The following is a 19,048-nucleotide window of genomic DNA, read 5'->3' as shown; positions in this document are numbered from 1 at the left end:
CCATGTCATTGATCTTTACATTGCTAAGTTGCTAAAGAAGAGTTTAGTGTCATAAAAAAAAAAACACACACACACACACACACAAAAACCTGGTTTGCTTAATTGACTTTTTGAGTACCCTAATGAACTTAATAAAAAAAATCTCAAGGGATGTGTGAAAATATCGTAAGGTATATTAGCAAAGTTTCATGAATTCAAAGGAAAAGTGAAGATAAAAGTAGTCCAGTGGGAAGTTTAACTGGTATTATAACTTGAATCCTAAAGAAGACTTTTACAGAAACAGGGTAAGTAGCACATTATTTGGAAATTCATGATGTGAAAAAGCTCAAGTGCATTAGAAATTCATTCACATTATCATAAGAAATTTGACCTCACACTTCAATAAACGAAAGAAGAGATAAAATTATACAAATTCTGGATAAGAGTGAGAAAGAGGTTTCTTGGAGTAAAAGCGATAAATACTTTTCTACTATTTTTAAAGATCCATCTGTGAGGAAAAATTTCTCACTGATGGTGACTTTAAAAATTTGAAGAAAACATTAGAAAAATTTGGTCAGGAACTGCATGTAGTTATTTCCACACAAAACATGACAGAGAGGAAGCTCGTGATAAGGAAGCAGTTTGGTTTCTCTTTTTAAAATGCTTTAAAATGTGTGGAAGCTCTAGTCATTTAATATCTTCTCACTATTCTATATTTTACTGTTTATAATTATGTTATACAAATTATCAAATTTTCCATAAGCCCCATATAGACCTCCCAAGTACCCTACACTTTACCGTACTATGCTGTACAAATATTTTCCATGTGTGCCATGACATGAAAAATATTGGAGAAGCTCTGTTCTAAAGTTGTGTCAAGTACTTCTGTTTAAAAATTGTTATTTTGTTTAAATGTTTTAAGATTATATTTTCTAGAAGAGATTCTGGTAGTTATTGAAATCAATGTTTGGTAAAAGCTGGGATTTACGTAATTCCAAAATGATGTTCATTAGAAAGCAAACTGCAAAAATACTGCCTATTAAAGGAACGATTAGCTTCTTTTTTTTTCTAAAGGTTTGTTTTATTTGTTTATCACCACCCACCCCTTGATGCTTACACTGGCTATCTGCTCTCTGTGCCCATTTGCTGCACATTCTTCTGTGACTGCCTATTTTCTCTTCTCGTCTTTTCTTTAGGAGGCACCAGGAACCTATCCCAGGATCTTCCAATATGGGAGAGAGGCACTCAATCGCTTGAGCCACCTCAGTTCCCTGCTTTGTTGTGTCTCTCATTGTCTTCTCTGTGTGTCTCTTTTTTGTTGCATCATCTTGTTGCATCAGTTCTCTGTGCAGGCCAGTTCACCTTCACCATGAGGCCATGGGAACTGAAACCCAGACCTCCCATATGGTAGATAGGAGCCCAATCACTTGAGCCAATCTGCTTCCCACAATTACCTTCTAATTTCAATTACTCAAAATATTGGTTAGAAGCCAGGAAGTAAGTTTGAGACAAATTAGCAAAGCGGATAAACTTCCTTTGATTGCAGAGAAATAGAGTTCACAGAATATCACACAGGCCAGAAATACCTGGACTTTCTTAAGAAAATAGGATCAAGAGAAAGAAATAAGAACATCCAACTAGCCACAGTCAGAAACTCCCTTATCAGAGGAAGTATTAGAAGACAATGTAACTTTTGTGATTTCTGTAAATGGACTGCTGTGATTCCCTCGTGAGAATTGGATTTGCCTGCTAGGGTGGGTAAGGGAAGGGGAGATTTAAGACCTCTGACATACACTGAATTTATAAAAATACCAGAGAATGAACAATATTTGAGATGATTGTGTGATTCGAAGATTAGGATAAACTGAGTAAATTTGAAAGAAGATGAAAAGTAAGCTTTTATCAAGTTAGGCTTAATATAACTGGTAATCACCTTTGGACCCAGTTATTTTTTTCTTTAAGACTCACTCTATTTTTATTTTATAAAACAATAACAACATAAAAATCTTTACATTGCCATCCACTGCAGCAAACTCCCACCTTGGATCCCTTCTGGTATCTAGTTCCTTCACTAGTGCTTATGCATTTATCTTTGCCATCCCCTGTCAACATTTAACACTTTCTTATTCGATTTCCAATGAATGACTTTCCTATCAAACTCCTACCCCGCCCAGCTCTTGTCCACACTCAGAGTAGATAGTCACTTCCTACCTGAGTGATAATCAAGGATGTCAGAATGAATTAACACAGCCTTTCTTTTACCTACTTTAACGTATCTCTTTGATCCCATATTCTTTTCTCTACCACTTGAGCCCTTACTTCTTGCCCTGTACAAGACCTGAAGAACCAGACTACGACAATCCTTTACATTCACCAGAAAATTCAATCTTCTTCACTACTCTATCTCCTTCTCTTCCACCAAATAGGTACAGGCTGTCCTCTCTTTAAAAGTTCATTGACCAGACAACCAGTAGATGGTGGCAGAGTGGTGAGCTCCTGAAGTCAGCTTGTGCTACAGGGGAGTTGGTAGTCACCCAGAGCTATCTAAAGCACCTATTTGGGGGGTCAAGGAGACCAGAAGAGCATCCTGCAACAACCTTGAAAGAATGGAGGGGGGACACTGCCCATCTGCAGAGAAGATTCATAGGTGGAGCACTCCATGCCATGGAGGCCAGTGCCCATCCTCCATGGTGGGGTGGCCACCTTGGGAGCTATTCTGTGGCTGCAATTGGAGGCTCTATTTCCCAAGGACAGTGGAGGGGGAGACAGTTGGGCATCAACCTCAGCTACTGATTGGTGGATTCAGTAGGCTGGGTATAACCCTAGGAACAGCTAGGGTGTGAGCCTGTCCTGGTCAGAAAGAGGCTGATAGATACCATTTTAACTCTGCCTCTGGCATGAGAGGAGGTGGGGCGGACTGAGAATCACATTGTTGGCAGAGACTGGTTTCTTTCCATCCAGGTCGGATTGCAGCTCTAGCCTGGACCCTGGCCCCACCTCCAGCAGGGAAGAAGCTGGGGGTCCTGTGCCAGCCTCTCCAGGTAACTACAGGTGTATTCAGCTGGTACAGACTGAAATCTACCTGGGCAATTGCAGTCATTTTGCACCTGCACTGCACAGATTGCTGCCCATATCAGCAGCACCATCCCCACCCCAGGTAGGGGAAAAAGGGGTGTGAAGCTTCATCAGTCTCTCTGGGAAACTACAGTCTAGGCCTGCATAACTTGGGCTATCACACAGAGCTGTGACTCTGTCCCTACTCCTGACAAAGGAGAAAATTGGGAGAAGTTTCATAAGTCCCTGGGACAATGCAGGCTACTTTATCCACCACAGCTTACAGCACCAACTACATCCTCAGCTCCTACTACACAACCAGCAAGGGAGAAAGGGCAAGAAAGCCCTAAGCTAAAGAGAGAAACTGCACCCAGAATAAATACATCTAGTAAGCCAGATGCCAAGACACCAACAAAAAATTAAAATCCATTCCAAGAAACAGGAAGATATGGCCCAATTAAAGGAACAAGATAAGGCACCAGGTGACATAAAGGAATTGAGACAACTAATCATAGATGTCAAACAAATCTCCTTAATAAATTCAATGAAATGGCTAAAGAGATTAAGGGTATCAAGAAGAAAATGAATGAGCACAAAGAAGAATTTGAAAGCATACACAGAAAAATAGCAGAGCTTATGGGAATGAAAGTTTCAATAAATGAAATAGAAAACACACTAGAGTTATATAACAGCAGATTTGAGGAGACAGAAGAAAGAATTGCTGAGCTTGAATACATGGCCTCTGAAAGCAAACATACAAAAGAACAGATGAAGAAAAGAATGGAAACAGTGGAACACAGTCTCAGGGAACTAAACATCAGCAAGAGATGTGTCAACATACATGTCATGGATGTCCCAGAAGGAGAAGAGAAGAGAAAAGGAACAGTAGGAATATTTGAAGGAATAATGGTCGAAAATTTCCCAACCCTATTGAAGGATATAGATTCCCATGTCCAAGAAGTACAATGTAGTCCCATCCAAATAAATTCAAATAGACCAACTCCGAGACACATACTAACCAGAATGTCTAATGCCAAAGACAAAGAGAATTCTGAGAACAGCAAGAAAAAAGCAATACATAACATATAAGGGATACCCAATAAGATTAAGTGCTAATTTCTTATCAGAAACCATGGCGGCAAGAAGACAGCAGTATGATATACTTAAGATACTGCCAGAGAAAAACTTCCAGCCAAGAGTCTTATATCTGCAAGATTTTCTTTCAAAAATGAGGGTGAGGGAAGCAGATGTGGCTCAACTGGTTGGGCACCCACCTACCACATGGGAGGTCCCAGGTTTGGGTCCCAGTGCCTCCTAAAGAAGATGAGCAGATGCCCACACCCACCACAATGAGCTCGACACCACACCCCTCTGCAACAAGTTAGACACCGCACCCCACCACAGTGAGCTAGACACTTGCCCCGACTGCAAGGAGCAGATGCCTAATCGATCAGATGCCACAAGTCAACAGATGCTACAGCCCATGGGGAGCAGATGTGGCTTAGGCAGTTGGGCACACACCTCCCATGTGGGAGGTCCCAGGTTCAGTTCCTGGTGCTTCCTGGAGAAGGAAAGCAAACAGTGAGCAGACAGAGGAGAGAACCATCTGGGGGAGGGGGAGATAAATAATAAAATAAATAAATAAAGTAAATAAATAAGTCTTTTTTAAAAATGAGGGCAAGTTTAGAATATTCACAGATGAGAAGAAACTAAGAGAGTTTATAACAAAGAAACCAGCATTGCAGGAAATACTAAAGGGAAGCACTAAAGGGTGTGCTACAGTCTGAAAAGACATGAAAGAGAGCCTTGGAAGAGGGTCTAGAAATGAAGATTATATCAATAAAAGTAAAAGTGTCAAAAGAGTGGTGAAAATAAAATATAACAGGTAAAATCCAAAGGTCAAAATGGGTGAAATAAGAACTGCCTTTACAGTAATAACATTGAATGTTAATGGACTAAACTATCAAAAGACACAGACTGGTGAAAGGATGAGAAAATATGAGCCATTTACATGCTGTCTGCAAGAGACTCACCTTAGACCCAAGGATACCAATTAATTGAAAGTGAAAGGCTGGAAAAAGATAGTCCACGCATGCAGTAACCAAAAAAGGAAGCTGGAATAGCTATACTTATATCTGATAAAATAGATCTTAAAAGACACTAGTATTGAGCACTCTGAGGAGGAAAGCAGGAAAAGAAAATCCCATTTACAATAGTGACTAAAAGAATCAAATATTTAGGAATAAACATAATCAAGGATGTAAAGCACTTGTATTCAGAAAACTACAATGCATTGTTAAAAAAAACACACCTAAATAATTGGAAGAATATTCCATGCTCATGGATTGGAAGACTAAATGTCATTAAGATGTCAGTTCTACCCAAATTGATATACAGATTCAATGCAATCCTGATAAAATTCCACCAGCATTTTTAAATAAGTGGAAAACACAATTATCAAATGTATTTGAAAGGGTAAGGGATCACAAATAGCAGAAATATCTTAAAAAGGAAAAGCAAAGTTGGAGGACTCTCACTTCCAGACTTTAAATCATATTACCTTGCTACAGTGGTAAGAAACAGTATGGTACTGGCATAAAGACAGAGACACACATAGGCCAATGGATCCGAATTGATGGTTGAGAAATAGACCTACATCTATGACCAAGTGATTTTGACAAGGCTGTCAAATCCATTCAGCTCAGGCAGAATAGTCCATTCAACAAATGATGCTGGGAGAACTGGATATCCATAGCCAAAATAAAGAAAGAGGACTCCTATCTCACAGTTTATACAGAAGTTAACTGAATATGGATCAAAGACCTAAATATAAAAGCAAGAACCATAAAGCTTCTAGAAGAAAATGTAGGAAAACATCTTCAAGACCTGGTGGTAGGTGGTGGATTCTTAAAGGAGACAAGAGGAGGACTGAGATGGACTTTTGATGCTTAATGTATGTAGAAGTTTTAATTACCTTTACTGTAAAAGTGTGGACATGTATAGAGTTGATGCTAACACATTATAGTTAGTAACAGCTGGTTTATAAATGGGAATGTGGCTGGAAAGGGTAATGCAGGGATGTAAATGTCAATTGAAAGAAAGCTAGGGTATAATCTAGGGTCTGAACTGAATAACACAGTAAACCCAGAGGTGAATGAGAATTGTGGTTGATGGTACAGATGCACAAGTGTCCTTGTGAGCTACAGCAGATGTACATCACTATTGCAGGGTGATGAGAATGTGGAGAAGCATGGGAAAAATACAACTGGAGTGACCTTTGGACTGTGGTTAACAGCAATACTGTAATATTCATGCATCTATGCCAAAGGTGTACTGTGCTGATAATGGAAGAGTATGGAAAATTGTGCCAAATGAATGCTGTGGACCATGGTAAGTGGTAACAGTCTGATGATATTATCTCATAATCTATAACAAATGATCCACCATGATGTGGTATGTTGATGGAGGGGTGCTGTATGGGAGTTCTGCACATGATCATGATTGTTTTGTATGTTCATAACTTCTGTAATAAAAATATATTTAAAGAAATAATAGGGTGGGTTAGGGGAAAGATGCACCAGATGTGGGATATGGACTATAGTATAGTAGTAAGTATAGGATGGAGAATAGTAGTAAGATCTTGACAATGTTCTTTCATAATTTGTAACAGATGTCTCACAACAATGTGGGGTGTTGTGGTGGGCTGATGTATGGGACCCCTGTATAATGTTGTGCATGTTTGCTTTGTGGGTTTGCAACTTTTATTATATACTTACTGTTTATGCATGTTCATGTATGAATGATATAAAATAATAATAATAATAGGGTGGGTTGGGGGAAAATACACCAAATGTAAGCTACTTTGGTTAATAGTAATATCTTGAGGATGTTCTTCCAACATTTGTTAAAAATGCTTCACACAATGCAAGTTATTGGTGGTAGGGTGAGGTATGCAAGCCATGTGTGATGTTATGCACATTTGTTTTTTAAGTTCATAACTTTTACTATACACTTATTGTTTATGTATGTTTATGTATGAGTGATATACTTCAATAAATTTTTAAATGAAAAAAAATGTCATTGACCCGACTGTCATTGACTGTCAAACTTCTCAAGTGCCTTCAGGGCTGACTCCCCGTCCTCTCCCTCTGATCCCTCCTTTAACCCCTCATAAGATTTCCACCCTGATTGTTGTCCTGAAACTGCTTTCACAAATATTACCATAGTCTTCCTTTCTTTGGACTGTGTTCTAGTGATTTTTCCCTAGAACAATCTTATTTTTGACTTCTCTATTACATTTGAAAAATTGATCACTACCATGCTTCATTGGATAATGGTTTCGGAGTGCTGTTTATCCTAATTCTTCATGCTCCTTGTCTGTTTCTGTTCTTCATTTTTGTCTCGACTTTCACTTTCTAGAAATATTTCCTAAGTCCCTGACTGTTGTAGTGGGAACGTTGAGCTGCCATAACCTACTAGATGGAAGTAGGGGCCTGCTTTTTGTACCTTCAACCAGAACTCTTATGTTAAGGATTACTAAATCTCAAATTGTAATCTCTTGACTATGCTACAGATCTATCTACCAGATACATACTGAATTGTTCCCTTTTCCTATGTTAAATAAAACAAAACGGGGAAGCGGACTTGGCCCAGTGGTTAGGGCAAACGATTACCACATGGGAGGTCCGCGGTTCAAACCCCAGGCCTCCTTGATCCGTGTGCAGCTGGCCCATGGCAGTGCTGATGCGTGCAAGGAGTGTCATGCACGCAGGGGTGTCCCCCGCATAGGGGTGACCCCTGCATAGGGGAGCCCCACGTGCAAGGAGTGCGCCCTGTAAGGAGAGCCGTCCAGCGTGAAAGAAAGTGCAGCCTGTCCAGGAATGGCGCCGCACACATGGAGAGCTGACACAACAAGATGATGCAACAAAAAGAAACACAGATTCCTGTGCTGCTGACAACAACAGAAGCTGACAAAGAACATGCAGCAAATAGACACAGAGAATAGACAACCGGGGTGGGTGGGGAAAAGGGGAGAGAAATAAATAAATAAATCTTTAAAAAAAACAAAAACAAATTGGCCACCTGCATTGGGAGTTGCTGGTAGTGACTCCCTTTCTGAGAAATGGCACGTAATTTTCAAAAGTTGAAAACTGACCAAGGACAGGATTTTACAAGCAAGCAGAGCAGTCCCAACAAAGTTGCCATTTTTGCAACATTTACTGAGTTAGTTGGTCTCAGTTGGGGAGGGATAGCTTATTAAAATTGGACTAGTATACTGTTCATATGCTGGTTGAGCCCTGCGTCTCAGTAGAGTTGCAACACCTACTCTCCAGTTCATTAGACTCACCCAGGACAACCAACAAAAGGATAATGATGGATAATGCCTATCCCCCAAAACAGAGTATCCACAGCTGCAAACTAGACAGTTCCCTCCATCTGCCCCAGGGATCTACAATCCCTCTCAATCAGAAACACAATGGGCATCACTATTCCAATAATCCTCAGTAAGAGGGGAATGCAAATATGGACTAAAGCAGACTAATTGTTCTAGCAATGGAAGAACTTTTATTATTGATGTAAGGCAGTGGCCACCAGAGGTTCTGAGGTGAAGGTGGGGAAGAATAGTTGGGGACATTGGAATTGTCCTGCATGACATTGCAATGATGGATACAGGTCATTATACATTTTGTGAAAACCTAAATAACTGTGCAGGGCACAGTGTAAACTATAATGTAAACTATAGTCCACAGTTAGTAGCAATGCTTCAGTGTGTTTTCATCAATTGTAACAAATGTACCACACTAATGAAAGGTGTAGTTAATTGGGAAAGATGTGGGAGGGGAAGGGGATGGGGTATATGGAAATCCCCTATATTTTTGATGTAACATTTATGTAATCTAAAGCTTCTTTAAAAATTAAAAAATTAAAAAATTGGACTAGTATACTATACTAGTGTAACTATTTCCTGTTTGCAAGACCCTCCTATATAATAAAGAATTCAAATGTCAACCAATTGTAACTTCCTACTTGAAAATGCCCTAATAGCCTTTATAAGCATCTGTAATCCTTATGCCATTTGACCCTCACTCTAACTTTCCAATTTGAAATCTCCCTGGTCTACAAGTTTCTCCTTCAACAAAGCTGCTTTTGATTATGCTGGTGATTTTGGTTTTTTTGACACCCAGAGGAGCATCCAAAGTAGACTTCTTTACTCTCTCAGTTGCCTTGTCTGATACAGCATGGCCATAAGGATGGAAGACACTCATCCTTCTGTTTCATTCCCCGTGGACTTATTTTTACCCTCTGCTAGGAAATGAAAAGGAACACCTTAAAAAAAATGGTTTTACTTGACCCCATAATACAGTTCATTATCCTCATTTAACAAATGAGAGAGAAGAGGTACGAAAAGGTTAAGTGATAGACAGAAGGTCACAGTTTGGAGGAGCTGAATCAAGAACTCAGGTTTACTTCCTTGCTCTTTTCACACAATACCATACTGCCTCTCTCTGAATAAGGAAATTACATATCATGGATTTCCTCTAGGACAATCCCAGTTTCAAATATTATGCCCTCCTGTCTCCAAGAAACACTTAACCATTAACATATCCTGAACATTCCCATTTTTAGCATGCAAAGTTCATTTTAAGTACCTTAAAGTGGAACAAAAATTATTTACTGGAATATGTCCTAGACTTTTGACTGAAAATATGGTCATCTCTTTAACCATATTCCATACAGTTGCTGACAACTGAAGGATGTCCACAATAAGATAGGCTTAAGAGCAGTGATCGCACATTCATCTTCTCACTTAATCCCCACAACAACCTACAGATAGGTTCTAATATCATAATCATTTTTTCCAAAGCTAGGAAATTGAGGCTTTGGTTTTACCAGGCAAAATTCCTTAACCACTGAAATGATCATGTCACTTTCAAAAACCTTTGGTGGATCTTTATTTCATTTCTCATCAAAATGATGCCCTCCCTGACTTTCAAGCACTCCACAATTTGTCTTACTCAGATTAACTTTGCCTCTTCAATTTTATTTCCTAGAAGCATAGATCTTTTTCTATCCCAGGCCAAATCCATGGCCAAGCCAACCCAGCACATGGATGTCAACAGGACTATTGCTCAGAGCAGTCCTTCCTGAACTTGTCCTTTTCTTAGTAGTTTTTTATTCTATTAGTGAATTTCCCAAACTTGCTCATATATTATGCTAGTACTGCCTCTTGGAGCTAATGAGATACACATGCTTATTAACAAGTGAGCATCTACCTCTTCCAATTAGTCCTGATAGAGCCATATGCATCTGTCAAAGATGTTACAGCATGGTCAACAAGCCTGGGGCATCATTTGCAGAATACCATATGAGCAGTGCTCCATAAACTTTTTTGTTTTTTAATCTCCCCCTGAGGCTTTTTGCTTGCTGTCTGCTTTCTGTGTCCATTTGCTGTGTGTTCTTCTGTCTGTATTTATTTTTATTTATTTCCCCTACTCCCTTGCGGCTTGCTTGCTGTCTGTTCTCTGTGTCCTTTTGCTGCGCATTCTTCTGCATTTTTGCTTGTATCCTCTTTTTTTGTTGTTGTTGCATTCCCTTGCTGAGTCGGCTCTCCGTAGCACTTGCGGGTCGGTGGCACTCTGTGGCGCCTGGGGCTGGCGGCTTCTCCTCAGCGTGCGGGCGAGCCTGCCTTCACAAGGAGGCCGTGGGACACGAACCCAATCAGATGGGAGCCCAACTGACTGAGCCACAGCTGCTTCCCAGTTCTCCATAAACTTGTGCAACGTGGTCCCCTGATTTTGAGATTTGGTGAACAAACTTGGGGTCACCTAAGCCTTACCTTATTTTATGAGTATATAAAAGGCTTCACATTTTCATAGTGGTGTCAGAATACCCCCACACTGGCTTCCTCCTTTTACCTTTCCTCTCTAGCTTCTAGCTTCACTGTAGCATTCCTACAATTCAGGGATCCCAAGGATACAAGGGCTCGGAGGGATAAACATATCAGCTTTCAGTGTATGATCAGGACTATGTTTCCGTCTTGTTTCTGTTACCATCCCTGCTGGTGTTCAACATTGTACTGGTCATTCCCAAGACAAAACATAGGGCTCCGTGCTTTGTAGCTGGTACGAGGAGCACCACAGGGCTCTCAAGCTCTAGTGGAGATATACTTTTGGCTCTGTAACAGGAGACAAGATTCTGATTGGAGGCCTATCTTTGACTAATGGTGTGATCCTAGGCAAACTATTAATCCAATAAAAACTTATGTGTAAGGAATAGTGCTGAGTACCTGGATACAGAAAAAAGTCACACACCCTGTCCTCAGGGAGCTCACAGGCTGGTGGAAGAGACTGGTAGGAAAATCAGTGTTTAAAAAGGGCATGAGTTTTTAAAAAGGGAATGAGAAGTGCCAAGAGGACTGCACATAAGAACAGAAGAGAAACTCCCAGTTGAGGTACCTGATTCACCTGGGGGTAGAAGAAAAAGGTCAGAAAATACTTTCCAAAGAGTGATGATGTTTGACCTGAGACTTGGGGAAGCCTGTTTTGTTCATTGCTGTATTCCCATCCACCAGAACAGTGTCAGGTACAAAGCAGGTTCTCAGTAAGGATCTGTTTACTGGGGACAGCAAGGAGGGGATTTCAGGTAGCTAGACGGTCTTGGACCAAGGTGTGGAGGTGTGAGAGAACATGGTGAATTCCGGGGACTGCAAGGAATTAAGGAAAGCTAGAGTGGGCAAGGGGGCAGTGGTTGGGCCTTGGGCTAGAAATGCAGCCCAAGACCACAACATAAAAGGCCTTGATAAGGCTTTTGAACTTATTCTTGAAGGCAACAGGGAGCCATTAAAGAATTTAAGCACTAGCGTTACACACTTAGATTTTGGCATTAGCTTGATGTGCCAGTTTTCGATTTATTGCCTCTCAGCACCAAATTCACCCTGCTTTGCCTCCTTAGCAAAAATGAAGCTAGGTAGTCTTTTAAATATTTCTCCTTTGTTAAATGGCATAATGTTAAGCTTTGTCAGCAGAGAGCACTGAAAAGACTCTGAAGGAGGAAGGAGCTTCTCTGTCTAGTTCCAATGTGCTCTTCTTGCCTGGCTCCAGGGGCATTCAGTTTTGCCAGCTTCGGGCTTCTGCAGTATGTGCTCTCCTAGGCCCCAACTCCTACAGTGCTTGGTGGCCAGCAGTGCTCAGTGGCCAGCAGCTTCCCCTGGCACTTCCTTTGGGAAGCTCTGCAGCACAGTGCTGCCTGTGAGTCACCTCTCCATGAACGGCTTCTCTGTCATCTGAAAGAGTAGATTTCTGCTGTGATGGCACCTCAGCAATTTCTCTGCCATGCAATGAGCTGTGGCCACACTCTCCACAACAAATTCTGGGGGAGGTTTCTTTCTTTGGCAATCTCTTGTAAGGGTAGTACCGGCATACCTCGTTATACTGTGCTTCACTTTATTGCACCTTACAGATTTTGTATTTTTTACAAATAGAAGCTTTGTGCCAACCCTGCATGGAGCAAGTCTATTGGCACATTTTTTCAATAGCATGTGCTCACTTCACGCCTCTGTGTCACATTTTGGTAATTCTTGTAATATTTCAAAAATTTTCATCATTATTATATCTGTTATGGTAATTTGTGATCTTTGATGTTACTATTGTAATTGTTTTGGGGTGCCATGGATCGTACCCACATAAGACGGTGAACTTAATCAACAAATGTTGTGTGTGTTCTGACTGCTCCATGACCAGCTGTTCCCATCTCTCTCCCTCTCCTCTGGCCTTCCAATATTAAAATTAGGCCAGTTAATAACTCTACAGTGGCCTCTGAGTGTTCAAGTGAAAGGAAGAGTCAAACTTCTCTCAATTTAAATCGAAGTCTAGACATGATTAAACTTAGTGAGGAAGGTACTTCAAAAGGTAAGACAAGCCAAAAGCTAGGCCTCTTGCACCAAGTTGTGAATGCGAAGGAGAAGTTCTTGAAGGAAGTTAAAAGTGCTACTTCAGTGAATACACAAATGTTAAAAACCTGAAACAGCCTTACTGCTGTTATGGAGCAAGTTTAGTGGTCTGGATAGAAAATTAAAGCCTAGGCCAGAGCAAAACCTTAACTCTTTTCAATTCAATGAAAGCTGAGAGGTTAGGAAGCTGCACAAGAAGAGTTTGAAGCCAGCAGAGGTTGATTCGTGAGGTTTAAGGAAAGAAGGTGTCTCCATAACATAAAAATACAAGGTGAAGCAGCAAGGGCTAATGGAAAAGCTGCAGCAAGTTATCCAGATCTCGCTAAGATCATTGATAAAGGTGGCGACACTAAACATTTTCAGTGGAGTCAATACAGTCTTATATTGGAAGAATATGCCATCCAGGACTATCATAGTTAGAGAGGAAAGTCCGTGCCTGGCTTCAAAAGCTTCAAAGACAAGGCCGGCTCTTTTGTTAGGGGCTAATGCAGCTGGTGACTTTAAGCCAAAGCCAATGCTCATTAATCACTCAGAAAATCCTAGGACCCTTAAGAATTATGCTAATTTGACTCTGCCTGTCCTCTATAAATGGACTAATAAAGCCTAGATGACAGCATATCTGTTTACAATATGGTTTCCTGAATATTTTAAGCCCACTGTTGACATCTACAGCTCAGAAAAAAATTCCATTCAAAATATCACTGCTAATTGATAATGCACCTCGTAATCCAAGAACTCTGATGGAGATAACGAGATGAATGCTCCTTCAATGCTTACTAACACAACATCCATTCTGTAGCCCATGGATCAAGGAGTTCTATTGATTTTCAAGTCTTATTATTTAAGAAATACATTTTGCAAGGCTATAGCTGCTATAGATAGGGATTACTCTGATAGATCTGAGCAAAGTAAACTGAAAACCTTCTGGAAAGGATTCACCATTCTAGATCCCATAAAGAACATTCATGGTTCATGGGAGAAGCAATATTAACATGATTCCAATATTCATCGATAACTGAGGGATTCAGTGGAGGAAGTCACTGCAGATGTGGTGGAAACAGCATGAGAACTGGAAGTAGAAGAGGAGCCTGAGATGTGACTGAATGCTGCAATCTCATGATAAAATTTGAATGGGTGAGGAGTTACTTTTTATGGAGGAGCAGAGAAAGTGGTTTCTTGAGATGGAATCTACTCCTAAAGATGCTGTGAACATTGCTGAAATGACAGCAAGGGATTTAGAATATTAAATAAACTTAGTTGATAAATCAGCAGCAGGGTTTGAGAGGATTGACTAATTTTGAAAGAAGTTCTACTGTGGGTAAAATGTTCTCAAACAGCATCACATGCTACAGAGAAATCTGTTGTGAAAGGAAGAGTAAATCCATGAGACAAATTTCATTGTTGCCTTATTTTAAGAAATTGTTATAGCCACCCAGCCTTCAGCAATAACTACCTTGATCAGTGGGCAGCCATTAATATTAAGGCAAGACCCTCCACCAGCAAAGAGATTATGACTTGTTGGAGGCTCAGATTATGGTTAGCATTTTTTTAGCAATACTGTATTTTTAAATTAAGGTATTTACATTAATTTTTAGACATAATGTGGCTGCACACTTAATAGATTACAATATAATATAAAACATAACTTTTATAAGCCCTGGGAAAACAAAAAACACATGTGACTTACTTTATTGCGATATTCACTTTATTGCAGTGTCTGGAACGAAAACCACAATATCTTCGAGGCATGCCTGTAGTTATTTTCTATATCTGTGATTCCTATATTCTTCAGCATTCTCTTTATGTCTTATTAGCCAAACCCCAATTCCTTCAGTACCATAATAATGAATAATTCTTAATATTGTACTTTCCTTATTAAAATTACTATACGATTTATGTCTCCTTGTTGGGCCCTGACTGAAACACAATGACTGACAGCAGTGTGGATAAGTTGAATAGAGTGGCATGAAGCTTCAGGCAGGGAGCCTAATGAGGAGAATATGGCAGCACTTCCAGCAGCAAGACTCGAGAGTTTCATGACTTAAAAAACAGTTGCAGTGGGGAGATAAAGGAGAGGTAGAGATTTAGGAGACAAGATTTACAGGACTTGGTAACTGCTGGATAAGGAGGATGAGGAGAGGGTAGAGTCTAGGCTGACACCCCAGTTTTCTAGCTCGGATGACTGGGTAGATGGTGGGCTTTTTGCAGGAATGGGGAACACAGAAGGAAGGACAGGTCAAATTCTTTTCCCCACATTTCCACTTACTCAGAAGTTCAATATACTTTACAGTTTGAATCTCAAAGATCTGGAATCATAAATTTTTTGGGTTGGAGAGACCAAAGCCCAACGTTTTGCCTCTGGGCAATGTCAGCCATTTGTTCACGTAAGATAGAAGAAGTGGAAAAAGAGCCATTCTGTCTTAACATTCCTTGATTCCAATGGTTTGTAAAGTTCTTTGCCATTTTTAAAGTTCTCAGGATGGTAGACCTTTCTCAATTATCCATCCCAGGGTCCCCTGAACTCTTATAGTTCAATACATTTCCTTTTTAAGTGAAACCTGCTTGCCCCATCCATTCTCTCTGCTCCTCAGCTCTGGCAGTTACTCAGGCTGTTTTTTTAATTTTCTGATTTCCAGGTCTCGAATTCCCTGCCTTATTGTCTGAAGAAGGGAAACTTTGTGGGGGGGCTCAATTTAAACACGGATGAGAGGTGTTGGGAAGACCAGCTCAGCAGCTTTGGGCCTGTCTCTGAAGTGGTCATCAACACGGACTGGAAGACAGTGGTCCTGGGGTTTTGGCTTCATCACCTCCACCAACCCAAAGCATGCATCAGATGCCATGCAAGCCAGGAATGGAGAGTCCCTGCATGCCACCAGATCTGTGTGGACCATGCGGGCAAGTCAGCCCAGGGAACCAGAGGGGGTGCAGCTACTCGAGAGGTGGTGGGGAGCAGGGATATGGGAATAACTGGTATGACAGTCTGCCTGGAGGATATAGACATGGATATGGAAATGGATGGTCCAGAGACTATGGTGTAGAAACCAGGGTGGTTATAACCACTGCTTTGGAGGGAATTGCAAGAGATAATTAGGACAATTGAGATGAGGTACGGACACAAAATGGAGATATATACAAGGAATAAAAATTCTCCTGATCCAGCATCTTCCTGCCAAATAGCGGTATTAAAGATTTTTTAGAGCTGCACTGAAACAACTTTGTTTTAGTACATCAAGTTCTATTTTTGAATTGAGCTCCCAGGGTAGCCTATCAAAGACCTTTTAGAGATCTCCAAGTGTTTCAAATTTTTTGCCTTCCATTTAAAGACAAATTCTAGGACATTGTAAGGTCTGGGTATTTTTCTTCTACTAGTTTTTTAGTTTGGGCTCTTAGAATCATTGGTTTTGGCAAAAAAAAAAAAAAAGTTTGACCAGAAAGTTTTTAAATTAATGTGCATCAGGTACATTTAAAAAAATTTGTACACAATGTTTTCTTACCACAGTTAGGAAGCAATTTCTGACTGTAACTATAAGAAATCTCAGTCAGGAACATGATTGCTAAGAGGTGGATTTTACTCTGTTATGAGAGTATTTTTCTGATTATAAAGAAGAGCTTCTTAAAAATGTTTGTGAATGTCATCTTTTTAATACTGGAAGAAAGAAATATTCTGTTGGGTCTCATATAGTTTTTAGGATGTCCTTCATGGAACTGATTAAAAAGGTGGAATTTGAAAACAAAAAAATGAAGTGTGCTTGCCTCCTAATGTGGAGTGGGAGGCCAACTCCTATCTGCTAAGTGCTAAAGAATGTAGGGCTTGTCTTAGTTTCCCAGTGGCTATCGCAAATACCATGGAATGGGGTAGCTTGAACAACAGCAATTTAATTTTTGAGGCTAGAGAAGTGCAAAATTAAGGTGTTGGCAAGCAATGTTTTCTTCCTAAAGACTGGTGGTGTTCTGGACTGGCTGCCAGAGACCCTTGAGTCCTTGGTTTTTCCATCACATAGCAATGCACATGGTGGCAACTTCTCCTTTTTTTTCCAGGTTCTATTGACTCCCAGCTTCTAGCTCTTCCTGTGGCTTTCTCTCTTTCTCTCTTAATTTCATTCTTCTTATAATGGACTCTAGTTATCTGGATTAAATCCCAACCTGATTCAGCTGACCACAACTTAACTAAAAACAACATCTTCAAAAGGTCCTATTTACAATTGAGTTCATAGTCACTGGACTGAATTAAGATTAAGAAATGTTGTTTTTAATTTTTTTTCTGGGGCACATACTTCAACCTATTGCAGGTCTTATCAAATATGGACTATTAGTTTGCTTTTGGAATTTCTCATTTGGCTTTACTGATGTGAGCTACTCAGGGCTTTAGTTACATGAACAAAAGGTTCTGCACTCCAGAATCCCAGAGGCATTTTCTATGAACAGCTCTTGGAACCAATGACCAAGCACCCTTGGAATAGGAAGTGGTGGGTTTTGAACATGTAGTTCCCTTTGCCTGGGATGTACTTCCTCCCTTTTCACAAGTTAATTCTTCCTTCAGGGTTCAGCTCAGCTTCCCTGACTTTCCTGGCTAGGTCAGTTCCACTATACCCAGCACCCACTTACCCACTTCTCCTTGGCAGCCCTTATGTCGGCTCTAATTTTACATTATTTTTGTGATTCTTTTGATTAACACCTGCCTGTCTGAGTAGACTGTAAAGATGAGGGCCGGGATGGTCAATTTTTACTGACTGTTGAATCCTCAATACCCAGCCTGGTTTCTGGAACACAGTCTGTGCTCAAAAAATATTAGAAGAAAATGAATGAATGATAGCAGTTTATAAAGTGCTAGTCACACCCACTGGTCCTCATGGCAACCTTGCCATAGGTATTATCACATCCATCTTACAGAGGAAGAGGCAGAGGCTTGACTAGTCAGTGGAGGCTGTTGTGTTCCCAAATCACTGTCCTCTGTGTAAGAAATCATAAAATGGTGGTTCTGTGTACAAAATACACATACAGTTTGGCAGGAGAGCAATAATCCCCTACTAATGTTATAGTCTGTTAAGGATCAGGCATCTTCCCCTTGCTCTGTGAAGTTGGCCGGGTCCAGAAATCAGGTGGGTCCATCCAGTAGGACTCTTCCCTCAGACCCGTGCAACAATTGGGGCACCCAGAGAGCTCCCCTCCCCTCGCCTTCCTCCTGGGGTTACTACCTGAGGCTGGCTCCCAAACAGGCTGTCAGGCTCCTAAGGGACACTTCGCGCCTGGCCTCAGGCGGAAGGTGTGGAAAGCGATCCAGTGCCTCGCACCTTTGTCAGAGGGAGAGCAGCAGAACCGGGGCGAGAAGCGCGGCCCGGCGAGCAGGGACAGGGCTTTGTTTGCGCTTAGCCTTCTCCAGGCAACCGGGTCTCGGACTCTGCTGCCTGGCAACCGGGGCGAAGGGTCCCAGCGCGAGGTCACAAAGCCTCCCTCCCGCCCCGCCCACGCCCACTCCCCCGCAACTTCTTGCAGAGTCTGAGCCCCCAAAGTCTCCAACATCCGGTTGAGGAGGGTCCGGGGAGCGGGGAGAGCCTGACAGCTGCTTCGGATTTCCTAGAAGGACCAAATGGCCTAGAGATTTAAGGGTGGGGCGGGAGGTGTTAGGAAATCTCCTGAGGGAATGTGTGGCAAATTACAGTGGGCTTTTGTAGGTTAGGAAGGAAAAGTGCAGGAGGTCAAAATTATCTCTTGACTTGTGGCAGGTGGTGCGACGCCCTTGGGAATAATAGTACCTTACGAAGTGCTTGTTTGTGGCAGGAACTATTCTAAGTGCCTTACGCATATTAACTCATTTAATTCTTACACTCACCTCATGACACAAGTACTATTATTATCTCTAATTTACAGACCAGGGAATGGAAGCTCAGGTGAAGTAGATTCCTCAAGATCGCACAGCAAGTGAGAGGATTTGATCCCGGGCTATATGGTTGCAGATTGCACAGTCTTGACCTCTGTAATACTAAGAAATGTGACTGGAGAGGGGGTGATAGGAATGGAGCCTGAGATGCCTGGACAACAAGGTTAAAGTTAGGAAAGAAAGTAATG

At 41.1% G+C, this 19,048-nt stretch overlaps 1 protein-coding gene across 1 annotated transcript in view; it reads right to left on the bottom strand.

Moving 5' to 3' along the window:
• ROPN1 (rhophilin associated tail protein 1) overlaps positions 1–18,332 on the bottom strand; it is a 36,080-nt gene extending 17,748 nt beyond the window's left edge. The window contains exon 1 of the mRNA XM_004465808.4: positions 18,178–18,332. The gene's annotated coding sequence lies outside the window, so the exon portion shown is untranslated. The remainder of the gene's footprint in view (positions 1–18,177) is intronic.
• Between the last annotated feature and the right edge of the window lie 716 nt (positions 18,333–19,048).

The sequence above is a fragment of the Dasypus novemcinctus genome, chromosome 4 (assembly GCF_030445035.2).
Source record: "Dasypus novemcinctus isolate mDasNov1 chromosome 4, mDasNov1.1.hap2, whole genome shotgun sequence".
NCBI classification, from domain to species: Eukaryota; Metazoa; Chordata; class Mammalia; order Cingulata; family Dasypodidae; genus Dasypus; species Dasypus novemcinctus.
This window is presented reverse-complemented; position numbering and strand designations above follow the sequence as displayed.